This window comes from Poecilia reticulata, chromosome 22, assembly GCF_904066995.2.
Source record: "Poecilia reticulata chromosome 22, P_reticulata-male-v2, whole genome shotgun sequence".
Taxonomy (NCBI): Eukaryota; Metazoa; Chordata; class Actinopteri; order Cyprinodontiformes; family Poeciliidae; genus Poecilia; species Poecilia reticulata.
The window spans coordinates 828449-843137 of record NC_088851.1 but is presented as its reverse complement, the minus strand read 5'-3'; the positions used below and the strand labels follow the sequence as shown (position 1 = coordinate 843137).

At 46.0% G+C, this 14689-nt stretch overlaps 1 protein-coding gene across 8 annotated transcripts in view; it reads right to left on the bottom strand.

Moving 5' to 3' along the window:
• Positions 1 to 14689, bottom strand: part of LOC103458078 (MAM domain-containing glycosylphosphatidylinositol anchor protein 2-like) — a 209606-nt gene that overhangs the window by 91930 nt on the left and 102987 nt on the right. The gene's annotated exons all lie outside the window — the stretch shown is intronic.

The window sequence follows — 14689 nt, the reverse complement described above, 5'->3', positions numbered from 1 at the left end:
AGAAGTGTTCAGGAGCCGACAGCCAGCATCAGTCAGTGGGATAAAGCTGGCCGCCTCTAAGGAAATTTCTTGAAGGCTAAATTTTGTGTACTTAGACGTATATTGTATTCTTTCATGACAGACACTGTCCCAGAACACAAAAGACATACTGATTCAGCATGACTCACTGCACTTTTATTTTGAAAACTGACACATAAAATGAAGCAGTCGTGTGTCCAAAGATGCTATTGTATTGTAATTTATTGTTATTGTAATGCATTGTTTGTTGGTCACGTGGTTTTTGGCAAGATGATAGAAGCATAGAAGCAGGGCTTCACCTGACACACCCCCTTTTTGCTCAGTACATGACTTAAAAGCCTGGTTTTAGACGTCTTATTACAAACAAAACCCACTGAAAAATGTGCGGGAGATTCACAAAGAGTGGAGTGCAGCTGGAGTCAGTGCTTCCAGAACCACCACACAGACGGATGCAAGACATGGGATTCAGCTGTGGCATTTCTTGAACAAGAGATGATATGTCTTGCCTGGGCTAAAGACAAAAAGAACTTGACTGCTTTGTTCATCAGAGAACAAACTTATGTTCTCTGATGAAAGTGAATTTTGCATTTTCTTTGCAAAAAAAGGTCCCAGAATCTGGAGGAAGAGAGGAGACACACAATCCATGTTGCTTGAGTTCCAGTCTAAAGCTTCAACAGTCATTGATGGTTTGGGGTGCCATGTCATCTGCGATGTCCAAGGTCAATACAGCCATCCATCCACCAGGAAGTTCTAGAGCACTTCATGCACAAACTCCTTGCATGAAGGAGTTTGTGCATGAAACTCCTTGTCCTGAAGTAACAAAGTACTGTGATGCTCTGCTTAATGCCAATGTTAGTTAAATTACCAGTTAGATCTAATGTTCATCTTATTATTTCAACGTCCTTCAAAGAGTTGTTGATGCTGATGGCTGTGAGCAGGAAGGACCTCCTGTAGCAGTCTGTGTTACAGCCTCTGACTGAAGACACTGTTTTTCTGATGAAGAGGACGCTCAGAGTTGGTAATACTCTTTCTTAATGGACATTATTGTGTTTATGTTTGTGTGTGAATGTTTCCTTTAATATATCTGATTAAAGTAATGATTGTTTTTTCTCATATGTAATTTCAGGTGACAACTTGAAAGTAAGACAGAAATGTTGCCTGGCTGAAGATGTCAGACCTCAAAGCAGAAGCCCAAGAGGATCAGGTAAAAGGTTTTTGTAAGGCAGTAATTAGGATTATTAGCTGCAAAGAGAGAGAGAGAGAGAGACAGAGAGAGAGAGAGAGAGAGAGAGAGAGAGAGAGAGAGAGATGTTTATGGGTTAGGGTTAGTTTCAGTTTGATCCCTTTATGTTGCTTCAATGTGATTAGGAGTTTTTTAAATCACCTGCCTTTACTACAGTATTACAGACCACTTAGAAATACATGACAATCAAGTATTATTGGACAAAGCTTCGATTAATTAAATAAATCATGCTGATGTTTATGCAGGTTTATAATTAAATGCTTTTGTTACAGGTTAATTGAGATCTATTCAGATGCTGAGGAAAAGCCACAGATCCAGAAAATCTCCCCCATGACCAGCAGCTCCAGCAGCCACAGCCTCCCACATGTCCTCCACCTTCACTCCACATGTCCTCCACCTTCACTCCACATGTCCTCCACCTTCACTCCACATGTCCTCCACCTTCACTCCACCTGTCCTCCACCTTCACTCCACCTGTCCTCCACCTTCACTCCACATGTCCTCCACCTTCACTCCACCTGTCCTCCACCTTCACTCCACATGTCCTCCACCTCCACTCCACCTTCACTCCACTGTCCTCCACCTTCCTCCACCTTCACTCCACCTGTCCTCCACCTTCACTCCACACGTCCTCCACCTTCACTCCACCTGTCCTCCACCTTCACTCCACCTGTCCTCCACCTTCACTCCACATGTCCTCCACCTTCACTCCACATGTCCTCCACCTTCACTCCACATGTCCTCCACCTTCACTCCACCTGTCCTCCAACTTCACTCCACCTGTCCTCCACCTTCACTCCACATGTCCTCCACCTTCACTCCACCTGTCCTCCACCTTCACTCCACATGTCCTCCACCTTCACTCCACCTGTCCTCCACCTTCACTCCACATGTCCTCCACCTTCACTCCACCTGTCCTCCACCTTCACTCCACATGTCCTCCACCTTCACTCCACATGTCCTCCACCTTCACTCCACATGTCCTCCACCTTCACTCCACCTGTCCTCCACCTTCACTCCACATGTCCTCCACCTTCACTCCACCTGTCCTCCACCTTCACTCCACCTGTCCTCCACCTTCACTCCACATGTCCTCCACCTTCACTCCACCTGTCCTCCACCTTCACTCCACCTGTCCTCCACCTTCACTCCACATGTCCTCCACCTTCACTCCACATGTCCTCCACCTTCACTCCACCTGTCCTCCACCTTCACTCCACATGTCCTCCACCTTCACTCCACCTGTCCTCCACCTTCACTCCACATGTCCTCCACCTTCACTCCACATGTCCTCCACCTTCACTCCACATGTCCTCCACCTTCACTCCACATGTCCTCCACCTTCACTCCACCTGTCCTCCACCTTCACTCCACCTGTCCTCCACCTTCACTCCACATGTCCTCCACCTTCACTCCACCTGTCCTCCACCTTCACTCCACCTGTCCTCCACCTTCACTCCACCTGTCCTAAACCTTCACTCCACATGTCCTCCACCTTCACTCCACATGTCCTCCACCTTCACTCCACCTGTCCTCCACCTTCACTCCACATGTCCTCCACCTTCACTCCACCTGTCCTCCACCTTCACTCCACATGTCCTCCACCTTCACTCCACATGTCCTCCACCTTCACTCCACCTGTCCTCCACCTTCACTCCACATGTCCTCCACCTTCACTCCACCTGTCCTCCACCTTCACTCCACATGTCCTCCACCTTCACTCCACATGTCCTCCACCTTCACTCCACCTGTCCTCCACCTTCACTCCACATGTCCTCCACCTTCACTCCACCTGTCCTCCACCTTCACTCCACATGTCCTCCACCTTCACTCCACATGTCCTCCACCTTCACTCCACCTGTCCTCCACCTTCACTCCACATGTCCTCCACCTTCACTCCACCTGTCCTCCACCTTCACTCTACATGTCCTCCACCTTCACTCCACCTGTCCTCCACCTTCACTCCACATGTCCTCCACCTTCACTCCACCTGTCCTCCACCTTCACTCCACCTGTCCTCCACCTTCACTCCACCTGTCCTCCACCTTCACTCCACATGTCCTCCACCTTCAATCCACATGTCCTCCACCTTCACTCCACATGTCCTCCACCTTCACTCCACATGTCCTCCAACTTCACTCCACCTGTCCTCCACCTTCACTCCACATGTCCTCCACCTTCACTCCACATGTCCTCCACCTTCACTCCACATGTCCTCCACCTTCACTCCACATGTCCTCCACCTTCACTCCACCTGTCCTCCACCTTCACTCCACATGTCCTCCACCTTCACTCCACCTGTCCTCCACCTTCACTCCACATGTCCTCCACCTTCACTCCACCTGTCCTCCACCTTCACTCCACATGTCCTCCACCTTCACTCCACATGTCCTCCACCTTCACTCCACCTGTCCTCCACCTTCACTCCACATGTCCTCCACCTTCACTCCACATGTCCTCCACCTTCACTCCACATGTCCTCCACCTTCACTCCACATGTCCTCCACCTTCACTCCACATGTCCTCCACCTTCACTCCACATGTCCTCCACCTTCACTCCACCTGTCCTCCACCTTCACTCCACCTGTCCTCCACCTTCACTCCACCTGTCCTCCACCTTCACCATCTCTTCCACTCTGATGATCCACCAGCTGCTCTGTGTTCACTTGTAGCTCTTTAGTCCAACCAGTAACTCCAGTTACTGACTCCCTTCAACTGGAAATTCCTCTATCAGGTAAATTTAATGTAAAAACTGCAGGGAAAATAAACATTTAATCATGAATGCTAATTATATATGCACTTAGTCATTTTGATAATAAGCTGATATAAACACTTAACGCTTGTTTTGCCTTCATTACAAGCCTTATATAAGGCTTTTAATTTTTTGCGGCTCCAGACACATTTGGTTTTTGGTCCAATATGGCTCTTTCAACATTTTGGGTTGCCGACCCCTGATCTAGTGTAACTACCACTGTATCAGAGATTGTTGGCTGGGAAAGCTGGCTGTACAGAGTTCACAGACTTACTTACTTACACTGTGTTTAAGATGTGTGTGTATATGTGTTACACTCCTTTAACTCACCAGCTTCACTGGCATGTTGTCTCTGAATGTTGCTTACATTCCAGTGGATGCAGTGAGGGATATCATTTGCAAAGGGAATGTGATTTTTTTCCCCATCATCTTCCTTGACATTCCTTAAACCTCCATTTAACAACAGCCTACTGTTATAGGAAACAGGCTTTATGGTGATTAAATGAGACAAAACCCTCCTGAGATGGAGTCAACAGATCTCAGCATGAACCCAGACATCCCTCCCCCAATGACATCGTCTAGCTCATTCTGAGCGATCCAATGAAGTGCAATTGAAATTCAATTTAAAAATTGTTTATTGATCCCAAAGGGAATCTGAATGTTGTAACTCGTTAATTTAGATTCTTCATAGAGTTACTGAAGATGGTGACGGCTGTTGGCAGGAAATGTCTCCTGTATTTGTCTGTATTACAGCGAATTTCAAGAAGCCTCTGACTAAAATAATTGTTTTTCTAAGACAGGGTCATGAAGAGCATGGTCAGGGTTGTTAATAATATTCTTGTTTTTATGTAATATTCTTCTTAGCATCATTATCTCCAGAGGTTCCACATCATTCCCAGAACAGAACCAGCCTTCTTTACTAGACGTTTGAGCCTTTTGAGGTTCCTGGTTCTGATGCCCCAACAGATGACGGGAGAAGAAATTACACTCTCCACAACAGACTGATAGAAAGTTTTCAGTATCTTGCTGCAAACCCTGAAGGATCTTAGCCTTCTCTAGAAGTACATCCTTCTGTTTTCCTTCATGAAGACAGCTTTCCTGTTGCTTCTCTGGGTACTCTACAACAGGAGAAATCTTCCTTTGCTCCCGAGTCCCCTATTTATTCTCTTTATCGAAGCCAACAGGTGCAAGAGCACAGCAAATTGCAAAACGAGCTGCAAACACATGTAAAAAAACAAAACAGAGAAGTGCTGCAAACAAAAAATGATGTAATAACAGAAATGTTATGATGTAATAACCTTTGAACAACAGAACAAATACAAACAAAAAAGCCTACAACAGCATAAAATGCTGCAAAAGAAGCAAGAGGGAGAAATGCTACAAATAGCAAAAGCAACAGCAAACTCACTCCACAAAACAGAAATGTTCCAGACCTGTAGGGAGAGTTGAACAAAGTACAAATCATATCAGACCAGACTCTCAGTAAAAACAAGCCGAGTAAGCAGTAAATAGAGGAGAGTACACTATTAATTTGTCACAAAAAGTTATTTTACGATGTTAGTTCATCCAAAAGGAGATTTCTTTGCAGCACTGTGTTGGTCTTAAGGGTACAGTTTTAGATTAGTTCTCATCGTATTTGAAAGACAGAAGTTTTTCTGTCCATCTTGATCACTGTTCGGTAAGGTACAATAATTTTATTTATATAGCACATTTTCAGCAACAAGGCAATTTAAAGTGCTTTACATGAATTAAAATGAAATATAAACAAAATAACAAACCAAAGAAGAAAAATAGTCAAATGTTGATCTAACACATGTAAACTGAATACTTCTATTCAGTGTTGGTAGATAAGTAAAAGTAAGTATCCTCTGGTCTATTTCCTTTTCTGTGTTGGAAGAATAGGAGTCTAAAAAGTAGTTGCTAAGGTGGCTTTTCTGGATTCCAAGTTTGTTCTAATCCCTGTTCTGGGTTGCTAAATAATAAGTAAGTATTCTCTGGACCTTCTAGGTATGTTCTAAATTTGTAAACACAACGAGTACGCCACAGTTTCTAAGTAATAATAAGAACTAAATGTTCCTGTTCTGGAAGAATTTTTTTCTGGATTGTAAGTTTGTTCCAATTCCTTTTCAGGGTTAAATAGTGAGTACAGTTTTTAACTAATAATGAATTACGAAAGAGAAAAGGACACATTAGGGAAGGATGCAGATAACATTCAGACAAAACAAAGACATAAGTTAAGGCGGTGACATCACAGGGTCATGAACCGCATTGCTAGGTCTCCTGGCCAGGCCCATCGACTTGGGCGGGCACAGAGTTAGCCGTGCCCCTCCTGGGCTGGAAGCTGTATATTGTTTTTACCCTAAAGTGGCCAATTCTCTGTTATTCCTATATTGTTTTGCTACTGTACTTATACAGTAGGGCCTTCCACACTTCCCATATATGTACCTTCTGTCACTTTTATTCAGCAGTTAATACTGGCTAATCCATTGTTAAGATGTCGTGACCTGTTTTTGGTCACCATGAATGCACCATGAGCTTGCGCTGGGTTTACACCTGTACGGCAGCGATGGAAACCTGCTGCTTCTGCTGCTGCGCAGTTACTCAGGTGTGTGTTAAAATCATGGCAGTCAACTGTCTGTTACTACCCAATAGTAAGTCCCGCCTACTCCTCACAACCCTTCGGACTCACTACTGCCCAGTTCTCTGTCTAACAGGTCCGGAAAATCCCCAGAACTCGGGTCTTACCCTAGCGATAGTTTGTGGAGGATTATCTGTTTAAACTGGGGTCGGAAAGGACTCGTCTAGCTCTGACTACCTTCGATCCAGAAGTTATGACCTTTTACAGTTGAAGAGCAATCCGCTGAGTAGCCCTCACAGCTGCATAACCCCTACAACCACTCCTGTTAACGGTAGCTCCTCTCCTAAAATAACGGCACTTGTTAACGGCTAGATTAAGTTCAGTGACTTAGATTTAAGTCCCAAGGTCATTATTTTAGTTTTGGCTAAAAGCAACCTATAAAACATTTCTACTTTTTCCTCCCAGAATCAAACTTCATAGCTATTTTATGACCATCAAAGAAGTTTAAGGTGACTCATTAATTGAATGTCCACAACATCTTTTAGATTTTCTTAAATGCTAATTATTTTATTAGTAAGGCAATTTTGCAAGGGTCAGTACAGCTTAATTCAGTAGCAGAAATAATCAAATAAGTAAAATCAATAATCTAGCCTATCTTTCCCTAATGCTGACACTGAGAACTAAAAAAGGGAAACTTTGAGAGAGACGGACAGAGTTTGGCATTTTGAACCCCAGAACTGTCCTGATGATGAAGAAGGTGTTGCAGCAGCAGGAGGTTCCCAGTACAGGAAGAGTACTGACTTAGAGCGGCAGGTCTCGGGCCTCAGGGTGACTTCCTCATGCGCGTAGCGGTCCTCAGCTTCTTGTCTTGCAGCTCCGTAGCTCCCTTCTCCTCGTCTCACGATCTTTCTGGTCCCACGGAAGGAACACACCAGTTCTTCCTCTTTGCCTTTGTTCTTTGTCTTAATCTTCATCTTTGCCTTGGTCTTTGTCTTTGGGGGTCTAAACCCAGCTGTCGAGAGAAGTGCGATTTGAAGCCACATGTTGCGGGGCTGATGGGTTGGTCCCCATGTGTAGAACAGTCTTCGGCTCTGTGGCCCCGGCTCTTCTTCAGATGCAGAGTTCTTTGTCCATCTCCGTCTTGGCTCGAAGCTGCCTGAAGGATCCAACCAAAGATTCCTCTTTTGCACCCACCTTATAAAGAGTTTATCCACCTTTTGGTGCGTTTACATTGGCTAGCTTTGTTGCTGTGCCTCTCATTGGCTGACTGCTTGGACAGATGATCTCATATCCGTCACTTTGGAGACCTCATGACCTGATGTCTGTTCTAATGTCCCCAAGTTGCTCAACAGTTCCTCCTACCTCTGTTTCCTGCCCAACCTTTTCTTAGGCAAGTTGAAGTTTAGCAATAAGGCCTTAGTCATCTCCGCTCTCCTATCAGTTCCTCTTTTCCCCTGACCTTTCACCTACCATCTACCTTCAACACAACATCAGTGACCTTTAATTACAGTTACAACATTTTACACCTTTTCAAGTTCAATGTCAAAATCACATTTATAACCTTTTTGATTTAACATTAATTTATAATGTTATAATAACCATAACTTATTAGTTACTCTTATTATAATCATAAGGTGAGTTATTACAGACATTTCTGAAAAGAACCCAATAATAATCCATTATTCTAATTATCTGATACCAAATTACAGTTACTTGTTTCACCTTTAAGTACTTCCACAAGTGTAAGAGTAAGTGTAAATATTCTTATAATCAAACCAACATCAACCACTGGTTAAACCAATATTAATTATTGGCATAATTATAAGACATCATTTTAAGTATTTTACTCTGGGTTTTATCCAATCTCTCAAAACGTTTAGATTTTATTCTTTAAAAACCTTTAATGCTTTAAAATAAGGAATGGTCTGAACTATTTTTAGCCTGATGCAAGATAGAAACTTCCCCTTTTCTTCAGGAAACCAGCTTTTCCTGTTCCATGACTCTCTTTCTGCCTGACTTTGATTTTTTATGATTAAATAGAAAAAAGTAAAATTAAACAAAGTTTGCAGGACACAATAACAACACACACAACCAGATTCATTTTATTACCGTCTGACTCTACTGTTGGGTCTTGATGTCACCTGTGTAATTAATTTTAAGGTAATTTTATTTATTATTACTATTAAACTAAAATCTCCAGCATGGGGAAGTGGGATGAGCTCGACTTTTCTCGACACAACCAGTAAAATGCAAAGAACTTTGCACAGTTTTTCCCCCAAACTAACAGACTGTTGAGTAAAGATGTTGGATGCCGGTAATGTTAGCTAAAAGATGACTAGCTAATAACAATACAGCCCCTTAAAACCCTTTTACGTCTAAGTTTCAAATGTCTGCCTATATAATTCTTCCTTATTTTAATTGTAAGTAGTTCTTTAAATGTCCTGTGAGATTATATATTTACCCATGTATCCATAACAACTGGAACTTTCAATATCCAGCAAGTTATTTACGCAATTTACCGTCTATTAAACGAGTGCCCCCTGAATTAATTACACTCTCTGCAGCTGCAGCTGTGAAATTACCGTTACTCCTAATGTGTGGAACAACTTGCCTTTTAATATTAGATCTGCCCACAGTCTGGAACACTTCAAATCACTTCTTAAAACTCATTTTTATTTTTTGGCTTTTCCATAAGGCTTGACATTGTAATTTAATTGTTCTGTCTGTTCTAATTTGTGTTTTTATGTGTGTTTTATGAATATTGTACAGCACTTTGGAGCAGTTAATATCTGTTTTTAAAGTGTTTTATAAATAAATTGACATTGATTACATCCTCTTCGTGAGACCGTCTTTGTCATGAGGTGTTTGAGGTGGTGAGACAGAACGCAGGAAGGACCCAGATGAAGATGAAGATGAATTTAATGATGAGTTCAAACAGTCCAAGTTCAGGCGGCACAGTGAAATGTTAGCTACAGCTAACACTGGTAGCAACTGACTAATGAGACTGAAAACCAGAGCTGAAGCCGATACAGGACTTTCCAGTTCCACTGTGATGGCCAGGCAATAAACAAACCAGCGAACAGGATAGACACGACTGTGACGTACGACAAGGACCCGACAAGAGACAAAGACAACAGGTAGGTTTAAATAGACATCTAGTAATCAAGGAACTAGACACAGCTGGGATCAATCAAGGGGGAAGACAGGGCAGCAAGGGACTCAACTACACAGATCTAAATAAACACAAAATAACCTAGAAATAAATATACTAAAAACTCAAACCCTCACAGTCTTAGGAAAACAGTGCATTCAGTCAGAGGTTTCTTCAGATTCGCTGTAATACAGACCACTACAAGAGATCTTTCCTGCACACAGCCATCACCTTCCACAATAACTCTTTGGATAATCCATCCATCCATCCATCCATCCATCCATTTTCTTCCGCTTATCCGGGGTCGGGTCGCGGGGGCAGCAGCTTCAGAAGGGAGGCCCAGACTTCCCTCTCCCCAGCCACTTCTTCCAGCTCCTCCGGGGGAACCCCAAGGCGTTTCCAGGCCAGTCGAGAGACGTAATCCCTCCAGCGTTTCCTGGGTCTTCCCCGAGGCCTCCTCCTGGTGGGACGTGCCCGGAACACCTCACGAGGGAGGCGTCCAGGAGGCATCCTTACCAGAGCCTCAACTGGCTCCTCTCGCCGTGGAGGAGCAGCGGCTCTACTCCGAGTCCCTCCCGGATGACCGAGCTTCTCACCCTATCTCTAAGGGAGAGCCCAGCCACCCTGCGGAGGAAACCCATTTCGGCCGCTTGTACCCGTGATCTCATTCTTTCGGTCATGACCCAAAGCTCATGACCATAGATGAGGGTGGGAATGTAGATCGACCGGTAAATCGAGAGCTTTGCTTTTTGGCTCAGCTCTCTCTTCACCACGACGGACCGGTACAACGCCCGCTTCACGGCAGACGCTGCCCCAATCCGCCTGTCGATCCCCCGCTCCCTTCTTCCCTTATTCGTGAACAAGATCCCCAGATACTTAAACTCCTCCACTTGAGGCAGGACGACCCCCCTGACCCAGAGAAGGCACTCTACCCTTTTCCGGCTCAAGACCATGGCCTCGGATTTGGAGGCACTGAGCCTCATCCCGGCTGCGAACCGTTACAGTGAGAGCTGCAGATCACGTAGTAATGAACAGAATCGGTGACAAAGGGCAGCCTTGGCGGAGTCCAACTCTCACTGGAAATGAGCCCGACTTACTGCCGGCAATGCGGACCAGACTCTGACACCAGTCATACAGGGATCTGACAGCCCGTATCAAAGGGCCCGGTACCCCATACTCCCGGAGTACCCCCCACAGGGCCTCCCAAGGGACACGGTCGAACGCCTTCTCCAAGTCCACAAAACACATGTAGACTGGTTGGGCAAACTCCCATGCACCCTCCAGGACCCCGCTGAGGGTGTAGAGCTGGTCCAGTGTTCCACGACCAGGACGAAAACCACACTGCTCTTCCTGAATCCGAGGTTCGACTATCCAGCAGACCCTCCTCTCCAGGACCCCAGAATTGACCTTACCAGGGAGGCTTAAGAGTGTGACCCCCCTGTAATTGAAGCAGGGGGGACCACCACCCCAGTCTGCCAATCCAGGGGAACTGCCCCCGATGTCCATGCGATATTGCAGAGTCGTGTAAGCCAACACAACCCTGCAACATCCAGAGCCTTAAGGAACTCCGGGCGGATCTCATCCACCCCCGGGGCCCTGCCACCGAGGAGCTTTTTGACCACCTTGGCAACCTCGTCCCCAGAGATTGGAGAGCCCAACCCAGAGTCCCCATGCTCAGCTTCCTCAACAGAAGGCATGTTGGTGGGATTGAGGAGGTCTTCGAAGTATTCCGCCCACCGGCCCACAACGTCCCGAGTTGAGGTCAGCAGCGCACCATCCCCACTATAAACAGTGTTGGTGCTGCACTGCTTCCCCCTCCTGAGACGCCGGATGGTGGACCAGAATCGCCTCGAAGCCGTACGGAAGTCTTTCTCCATGGCCTCTCCAAACTCCTCCCATGCCTGAGTTTTTGCCTCAGCGACAACCCGAGCTGCATGCCGTTTCGCCCGCCGGTACCCATCAGCTGCTTCTGGAGTCCCACAGGCCAAAAAAGCCTGGTAGGACTTCTTCTTCAGCTTGACAGCATCCCTCACCAAAGGTGTCCACCAACGGGTTCGAGGGTTGCCGCCGCGACAGGCACCAACAACCTTGCGGCCGCAGCTCCGATAGACCGCCTCGGCAATGGAGGTACAGAACATGGTCCACTCAGACTCAATGTCCCCCACCTCCCCCGAAACGTGTTCAAAGTTCTGCCGGAGATGAGAGTTGAAGCTCCGTCTCACAGGGGGCTCCGCCAGACGTTCCCAGCAGACCCTCACTACATGTTTGGGCCTGCCAGGTCTGACCGGCTTCCTTCCCTCTCTTCACCCGAGTGTCCAAGATATATGGCCGCAAATCCGATGAGACGATGACAAAGTCAATCATCGAACTGCGGCCTAGGGCGTCCTGGTGCCAAGTGCACATGTGGACGCCCTTATGCCTGAACATGGTGTTCGTGATGGACAATCCGTGACAGAACAGAAGTCTAACAACAGAACACCACTTGGGTTCAGATCGGGGGGGCCGTTCCTCCCAACCACGCCTCTCCAGGTCTCACTGTCATTGCCCACGTGAGCGTTGAAGTCCTCCAGTAGAACAAGGGAGTCCCCAGGAGGGGCACTCTCCAGTACCCCCTCTAAGGACTCCAAGAAGGGAGGGTAATCTGAACTGCTGTTTGGCCCGTAAGCACAAACAACAGTCAGAACCCGTCCCCCCACCCGTAGGCGGAGGGAGGCTACCCTCTCGTTCACCGGGGTGAACCCCAACGTACAGGCGCCCAAATGGGGGGCAACAAGTATGCCCACTCCAGCCTGGCGCCTCTCACCGTGGGCAACTCCAGAGTGGAAGTACGTCCAGCCCCTCTCAAGGAGACTGGTTCCAGAACCAGAGCCATGTGTCGAGGTGAGGCCGACTATTTCTAACCGGAACCTCTCAGCCTCACACACTAGCTCCAGTTCCTTCCCCACCAGAGAGGTGACGTTCCACGTCTTAAGAGCCAGCTTCTGCAGCCGAGGATCAGACCGCCAGGGTCCCCTCCCTCGGCTGCCGCCCATAGCACAATGCACCCGACCCCTTTGGCCCCTCGGACAGGTGGTGAGCCCATTGGAAGGGGGACCCACGTCTCCTCTTCGGGCTGAGCCCGGCCGGGCTCCGTGGGTAAAAGCCCGGCCACCAGGCGCTCGCCATCGTGCCCCACCTCCAGGCCTGGCTCCAGAGTGGGGCCCCGATGGCCCGCGTCCGGGCGAGGGAAAACGAAGTCCAAAGTTTGTATTCATCATACGGGGTCTTCGGGCTGCGCTTTGTCTGGTTCCTCACCTAGGACCTGTCTGCCTTGGGTGACCCTACCAGGGGCATAAAGCCCCAGACAGCATAGCTCCTAGGATCATTGGGAGACTCAAACCCCTCCACCACGATAAGGTGGCAGCTCAAGGAGAGGTCTTTGAATAATCTGAATTAATATAAGTAAAAACAACATTTAATTTCCTTTTGGGATGATAACGCATTTCTGATCTGAATTTGAATTGAATTGAATCTCGGCATGTTGTTTTCTGCTGCCTGTTATCTGTTTGTAGTGGCTGAAAGTGCAAGATGAAGTGTTTAATGTGTTTGTATATATACTGTTTGATATGTGTATCAAAATATAATATTCTCTGGAGAGTTCAATACTTCTACATTACTAGTATCTTCTAAATGTTGCCAGTGTTTTCTTCCAGTACAAATTACTTATATTCCCTTCCTTGGAATTATTTAGTATGTAAATTCAAATTAAGAAAAATATTTTAAGACAGTACCCCTCATTTATTAAACAGAACACTTTCCCTACTAATTGCATTTGTGTGTTTGCATTATATACTAGAGGTGTGCCAATCGATCGACCACCGATCATAATCGGCCAATTTCCATGAAAAAGTGTGTGATAGGTGATCGCCGATCACTGTCTCTTGTTGCCCATCACCTGTATCTCATTTCGCAGCCTGCCTGTGCAGCTGATCTCTTCTTTCCTTCACACTGCGCAAACGCGCAGCAGTAAATCCTGCAATGATGTGTGGAACTATAACGCTCTGAGAGTGAACAGGGAAGTTTGGGTGCTGCGGTGGAAATTTATCTCGGGGGTGAAGCGCGTCAAAATGCATCAACACAACGAATCTAGTGTGATATTTAAACAAACAAGCACTTGACGGAGTTTGACTTTATCGAGGCTCAATGCAGGAAAAAAGGACGGTAAAGTAGCGAACAACTACAAACACTCACCCGGATTAGCATGACGGTCAGAAAGCTAAACACATAACCTGGAAAATTATTTAAGTCTTGGAGCTGCGATGTAAGACGCTGGTTCTGCTCTCGCTGTTGAACCGCTGCTACGCTACAGGTAGTAATATTTCACAGACGGAGCGCCGCTTCTGCTCCACCTGGTAGTGACTCTCACACCGAACCTCTGCTTGAAGCTGCAGCATCTAACTTAAAAAAAGAAAATATTTTAGATGTATTAAAACCTTCGCTGTCCTAACACAAGACAGATAATCTCTGAAAAATTAATCGATGTCTCCTCCTGTGTTCCTCGCTCGGTCAGAAATGACTAATTTCTGACCAGCATTAATCAGCTAGCCAAGCTATCAAGAAGGATTGTTTATTTTGATGCAGCCTGCATTTGACTTTGAATGAATGTTTCCTTTTTTACTTGAAATTATTTGATATAGGCAGATTTGACTATAATTTATAGTACTGAGAGCCTTACTATTAAATATTATTTTACCGATTGCAGGTTTTTCAGTTGTCCTTTTGACTGAGTAGCTACTGTATTGTGCCTGCAAGTATTTTGCATGTTTTATGCTTAAATTAGGTTAATTTATTGCCAGATCAATTTTTTATTTTGTTATATCACATAGTAACATTTATACCTAAAGCTAAAAAATTAACAGTCAATCCAGGTGATCGGCAGAGCTCGGCCTCACTGGTGATCGGTATCGG